Here is a 7,141-nt window from a genome sequence, read left to right on the forward strand (position 1 = left end):
ACGGTCCACTTCCCTTCTACATAGTCAGTAATGCCAGTAAGTCATGGGGTGGAGGGCAGGTTGAGGAAATGAAGGTTTGTGTACAAGCAACCGCAGGAGCAGCTCCTTGGAAACCCAATACAGGGTCGCTATGAGTCGGAAATGATTCGATGGCACTTAACAACAACAACTTGTAACTCTGCTATTCAGCTAAAGATCTGCCTGGAATTAGGGCAAAAGTGGGTTCTTATTTTTGTGTCAATCCTAATGCACTGCCCACTCCAGGACCTAGAATTTGTTGGTGTTGTTGTTAACCACCATTGAGTCAGTTCTGTATAGGGCTTCCGAAGAGCTGTTAGTGAGTTTGAACTGATGGCCTTGCCCTTCAGACTGACTTTGTGATACAGTGCTTATTATCCTACAGAGCCATACTAATACTCTTTAGTTCCACCTGAGTGCTTACTTCTTAGCTCCACCTTCATCCTTATTCTCTGTTGTTGTTGTTGTTAAGTGCTTTAACAACAAGGTTCCCACTCATAGCGACTCTCTATAGGGTTTCCGAGGACTAGCTGGTGAGTTTGAACCACTGACTTTGTGGTTCAAATGGACCTTGCGATTCACGGCTTACCCTACAGCACCACACCAGGACTCCAGGACCTAGAATGGTGATGTGCTGTGGAGTTGGTTCCGACTCATAGTGACTCTGCATAGGGTTTCTGAGGCTGTAAATCTTTACGGGAGCAGAAAGCCTCATCTTTCTCCCACGGAATGGCTGGTAGTTTTGAACTGCTGACCTTGAGGTTAGCAGCCTGACTCGTAACCACTACGCTACCAGAGCTCCCTAGGACCTAGAATAGTGTCTGCCAAATAATAAATGGTGTGATGAGTGAACGAATGAATGAATGAAAAAAAAAAAAAAAGTCCTGGAGAAAATGAGAGCACATTCCAGTGTGGAATCGAACCTTAGCTATCATTCACTAGATTTATTTTGCTTGTTCATTCCTTCTATCATATCTCCTCACCTTTCCAACAGGTTGTTGTTGTTTTACTTTGTAATGTGATGTGAGTAAAAGTTTACAGAGCAAATTGGTTTTCCATTCAACATGCCTTGCACGCTTTGTTTTGTGACATTGACTGCAATCACCACAATAGAACAGCGCTTTTCCCACCAGATTTTCCTAATTCAATGCATTGTTTGAATTCTTGATTGCTGTTCACTGGTTCCATTTGTCTGTCTCTTCTACTCATTCCTGCCTTCTGAGCTTTCTCCCTGAGTAAATGCTGCCCTCTTGATCCTATGGGTGGATTGTGCTAAGGAGTGAGTGCCTTCCTGCTCTATTGCTTGGTTGAAAGTTGAGCCATGAGGGTGAATTCAGTTTCAGGCCTGAGGAGTAAGCAAGGGTCATAGTCTCATGGGTCCCACAGTCTCTGTCAGACCATCAAGCCTGGTCTTTATTATGGTTTTCAGTTTTGTTCCACATTATTCTCCTACTCTATCCAGAGCTCTCTACTGTGACCCTTTTCCTAGCAGTTGGTCGTAGTCACCAGTCACTATCTAGTTCTTCTGGCCTCAGGGTCACAGGAGCTCAATTTCAAGTGGTCCTTTGAACTAATGGTTCTCACACATCTTTGATGTTCTTTACTCTCCTTTGCCCTGACAGGGAGAGACCAATAGTTGCACCTCAGGTGGCAAGTTGCAAGCTTTTAAGACCCAGGTCACTACTCACCAAATAAGAGAACATTGTCTTAATGAACTACGTTATGCCAATTGATGATGATGTCTCCTATGACTCTGATAGTCAACCTCCAGGCTCAGAGATTCATCCCCTCAAGGTGTCTGGTTATGGCTAAGAAGTTTACATCTTTTTACCCATGTTTTTTCTATTATAAACATGGATATGCTTACAGCACATAGAAATACTTATATGTATGTTGAGGTATCTTCTCCAAACATATACATGTTGTGAATATAGTTCCTTTTACTTCTACACACTGTTCATCTTAGCTGTGTATTCACTTGTAGTCTAATGCTTGTTATTACTGTTATTGTAGGACTGTGCATGTAATTAGCATTGTTGTTTGTAATTCCTGCACATATCTCTCTCTGATTTCCTTTTCGTTGGTGAATTTATGTTGGTTACCCCTATTGCATGCCCCTTCCCATTCTCTCATATTCATACATGTCCATTATTTAGCTAGTGATTTTCACTTCCCACCCCTCCCATCCCTGGTAAATATCAATTTTCTTTCCCTATGTGTATACCTTTGATTTTTATAGTAGTGAGCTCATACAATATTTGTGCTTTGGATTCACTGATTTTATTCAGCATAATGACCTTCAGGTTTCACTATGTTATGAGATATTTTATGAATTATTCATTATTATTTGGCATTGCATAGTATTCCCCTGTGTGTATGTAGCATAGTTTTGTTTATTGCTTCATCCAGTGATGGGTGCTTAGTTAGTTTCTATCTTTTTGTTACTGTGAATAACACTGCAATGAACATGGTTGTACATGGATCTTTCTGTGCCCTGGCTCTTATTTCTTCAAGATTTATACCTAGGAAGGGGATTGCTAGATCAAATGGTATTTCTATGTCTAATTTTTAAGGACGCACCGTACCATTTTCTACAGTGGTTTCACCATATAATAATCCCACCAGTATTGTATGAGAATTCCAAATTCTCTACATTGTCACCAGTAAGTTGTTGTTCTATCTTACTGAATTTTGCCATTATTGCTGGGGTGAAATGTTATCTCATTGTTTTCTTGGTTTATATCTCTGTAATGGCTAAAGCTTGGAAGCATTTCTTCATGTACTTGTTGGCCACCTGAATGCCTTCTTTGGCCTGCCTGAAGAACGAACAAATCTGTCTTGAAAGAAGCACATCCACAATGCTATTTATAAGAGACGATGGTAAGACTTCGTCTTTGGTGAAGTGTCTATTCAGGTCCTCTGCTCATTTTTTAAATTGGCCAACCAACCAGAAGAGGTCCATATTTGTGACCACTCTAAAGAAAGGTGATAAAACAGAATGAAGAAATGATCAGACAATATCATTAATGTCATATTGTTGTTAGGTGCTGTCAAGTCAGTTCCGACCCATAACAACCCTGTGCACAGAAGAATGAAACACTGCCCAGTTCTGTACCATCCTCACAATTGCTGTTTCATTTGAGCCCATTGTTGCTGCCACTGGGCCAATCCAGCTCATTGAGTGTCCCTGTTTTTTTCATTGACTGTTCACTTATCAAGCATGATGTCCTTCTCCAGGCATTGGTTCCTCCTGATAAGATGTATGAAGTATGAGCAACAAAATCTGGACATCATGGCTTGTAAAAAGCATTCTGGTTGTACATCTTCCACAACAGATTTGTTTGTTCTTCTGACAGTCCATGGTACCTTTAATAGTCTTCTTCAACACCATAACTCAAATACATCAATTCTTCCATAGTCTTCCTTATTAATTGTCCAACTTTCACATGCACATGAGGTTTTTGAAAGTACCATTACTTGACCTAGGCACACATTAGTCCTCAAACTGACATCTTTGTTCTTGAACAGTTTAACAAGGACTTGGGCAGCAGATTTTCCTAATGCAATGCATTGTTTGAATTCTTGATTGCTGCCTTCATGAGTGTTGATTGTGAATCCAAACAAAATGAAGTTTTTGACAACTTTGATTCTCCCCTTCCTCCATTTATAATGATGTTGTTCATTGGCCTGGTGGTGAGGAGTTTTGTTAATATCACATACAAGCAAAAGTGGGCTGAAGATAATTGGAATACGGTTGCAATAGTACATGGACAGGCAGCTGCCAGAAATTCAAGCTTGATTCAGAGAGAGCATTAAATGAAGGCTCTCATTGCTCATAAGGTTTTCAGGGACTAAATGTTCGTAAGTAGTTGTCACTCTTTCTTCCTAGAAAGAATTGATGCTTTTGAGTTATGGTGTTGGAGGACAATATTGAAAGTGTCATGGGCTAACAAAAGAACCAATAGATCTGTGTTGGAAGAAGTGCATCCAGAGTGCTCCTTGGAGGCCAGGATGACCAAACTTCGTCTTTCATACTTTGGACATATTGTCAGGAGGGACCAGTCACTGGAGAAGGATAGCATGTTTGAGGAAGACCCCCAATGAGATGGATTGGCCAAGTGGCAGCATCGATGGACTCCAGTGTGGCAACAGTAGTGAGGCTGGCCCAGGATCGGGCAGTGTTTCATTCTGCTGTGAATAAGGTCGCTCTGGGTCGGTACCGACTCGATGGCACCTAACAACAACAGCAATCGTTGCTCATAATCAAATGGATGTAGGCTGAAAGCAGAGAATACTGGGAAAATGTTTACTTGTGTTTTATTGATTATGCAAAGCATTCAGTTGTGTGGATTATAACAAACTACAAGTAACCTTGTGAAGAATGGAAATTCCAGAACATTTATTTGGGTTCATGTGAAACTTACACATCAATCAAGCAGCAAGGAGATGTTGAGTGGTTTAAAATAGGGAAAGATGTGTATCAAGGTTGTATTCTTTCACCATACTATTTCTGTCTGTACTCTGAGCAAATAATGTGAAAAAAATGAATTATACACATTCAGATTGGAGGAAGGCTCATCAACAACGTACAATATGCAGGCGACACAACTTTGTTTGCTGGAAGTGAAGAAGCTCTTTCTGATAAAGATCAAAGACTATAACCTTTAATAAAGATTTTACTTCATTGTAAAGAAAACAAAAGTCCTCACAACTGGACCAATAAACAGCATCATGATAAATGGAGAAAAGATTGAAGTTGTTAAAGATTTCATTTTAATTCGATCATCAATCAATACTCATGGATCCAACAGTCAGGAAGCCAAATGATATATTATATTGGGCAAATCTGCTGCAAAAGACCTCTTTAAAGTATTAAAGGGTAAAGATGTCACTTTGAGGAGTAGGTTGTACATGACTTATGCTGTGATGGTATTTTCAAATAACTCATATGCATGGAAAAGCTGGACCCTGAATAAGGAAGACCAGAGAAGAATTGAAGTCTTTGAATTACAGTGTTGGGGGAGAATATTGAATGTACCGTGGCCTGCCTCAAGAACTAGCAAACCTGTCTTGAAAGAAGCACATCCACAATGCTGTTTATAGGAGAGGATGATAAGAAATCATCTTCCATACTTTGTATGTGTAACCAGAAGGCATGAGTCTCTGGAGAATGACTTCATGCTTGGTAAAGTAGAGGGTCAGCAAAAAAAAAGAGGAAGACTGTCAATGAAATGGATTGACAAGGTGTCTTCAACAGTAACTCCAAATGACAGCAAATGTGGGGATGGACAGGACAGCACAGTGTTTCATTCTGTTATACGTAGGACGTTGTGCACTGTAACTGATGTGAGGGCACCCCAAAACAACCCTTGTATAATTCAGGGAGGCTTATATTTTAAAATATGAGACTGACTAGACGAAACAAACAAACAAACAAGAACCACTACTTGTCTGTCGTTGTTCTGTACTGTGGTGGTGTTGCTGTGATGCTGGAAGCTATCCTGGACTCTAAGGAGCATTCTGGAGGCACTTTTTCCAAGATAGTTTTGTTTGTTTTTCTGGTTTTCCATGGTACTTTTAATAATCTTATCCAATGCCATAATCCAAATGCATCAATTCTTCTACTGTCTGCTTTATTCATTATCCAGCTTTCATAAGTATATGAGACAACTGAAAAATCCATGTTTTGGGTGCTGGCTCACCTTCACCCTCAAAATTACCTCTTTACTCCTTAACACTCTAAAGAGGTCTTTTGTGGCAGATTTGCCGAATGCCATACGTCATTTGATTTCTCGACTGCTGCTTCCATGAGTGGTGATAGTGGATCCAAGTAAAATAAAGTCTTTGACAGTTTCAATCTTTTCTACATATATCATGATGGCATTTATTGGTCCTGTTGTAAGGTTGTAGGCTGTTTGCTTCTAGCAAGCAAAGTTGTATCATCTGCCTATCTCAGCTTGTTAATGAGTCTTCCTCCAATCTTAACGCCATGTTCTTGAATGATTTATTCAGCATGCAGATTGAAAATGTGTGATGAAAGGATCCAACTCTGATGCACACCTTTCCTGATTTTAAATCATTCAGTATCCCCATGCTCTGTTCTAACAGTTGCCTCTTGGTCTATGTGCAGGTTCTTCATGAGCACAATGAAGTGTTCTGGAATACCCATTCTTCGCACTGCTTGTCATGATCTACACAGTCAAAAGTCTTTCATAGTCAATAAAGCACAAGTAAACATCCGTATGGTATTCTCTGTTTTCAGTCAAGATCCATCAGACATCAGCAGTGATATCCCTAGTTCCTATGGGTGGGTTCAAAATACCAACCTCTGACTTTGTAGTTGACTGCTTAACTCTTTGTACCACCCAGGAATTCCATTAAATATACTAATAAAATGTAAAAAATAGTTAAGAAACTTCTACACTACTGTAACGAACCCCCTTGGTGCCTCAGGTAGACTTCTCAGCTTGGTCTTCACTTCTTACAGCTGGTTGTCCTCTGGAAAGGTGAGATGCTATCGCCATAGAATTAACGACAAAAGGTACGTTTCAGTGGATGTCCCTGAGAACAACCTTACATTTAAACATCCCTGCTCCAACATTGCCATCAAGTCATTTCTGACTCATAGCGAACATGTAGATCAGGGTTGAACTGCCCCCACAGGGTTTTTAAAGCTATACTCTTTATGGACCACAAAGTTAGTTTGAACCGCAAAGTCAGCAGTTTAAACCCACCAGTCGCTCCACAGAAACACTATTATATAGGATCTCTATGAGTCAGAGGGGTCGACCAACTTAGAGACCCACAAGCGCAGCCCAAAGAGTCTCATTACAGCCCTGTCGCCCCTGGTGTGCTTCTGCCTCTTGACTGATGCGACATCCAAGGATGGAAATCCCACCTTTGAGCCGGACTTAAGGGCCGTAGCGCAAGGAGATTTGTGTTTAACAGCGACCACACAACCGCCACTCGTCTGTCTGTTGTGCTGTGGTGGTTTGCATTGCTGTGATTCTGAGGGCTATGGCACCGGTATTTTAAAAAACCAGCAGGGTCACCCATGGTGGACAGGTTTCAGATGAGCTTCCAAACAAAGACAGACTAGGAAGAAAGAGTGACAAACTACTTC

This window comes from Chrysochloris asiatica, unplaced genomic scaffold (genome assembly GCF_000296735.1).
Source record: "Chrysochloris asiatica unplaced genomic scaffold, ChrAsi1.0 scaffold00178, whole genome shotgun sequence".
Classification (NCBI taxonomy): Eukaryota; Metazoa; Chordata; class Mammalia; order Afrosoricida; family Chrysochloridae; genus Chrysochloris; species Chrysochloris asiatica.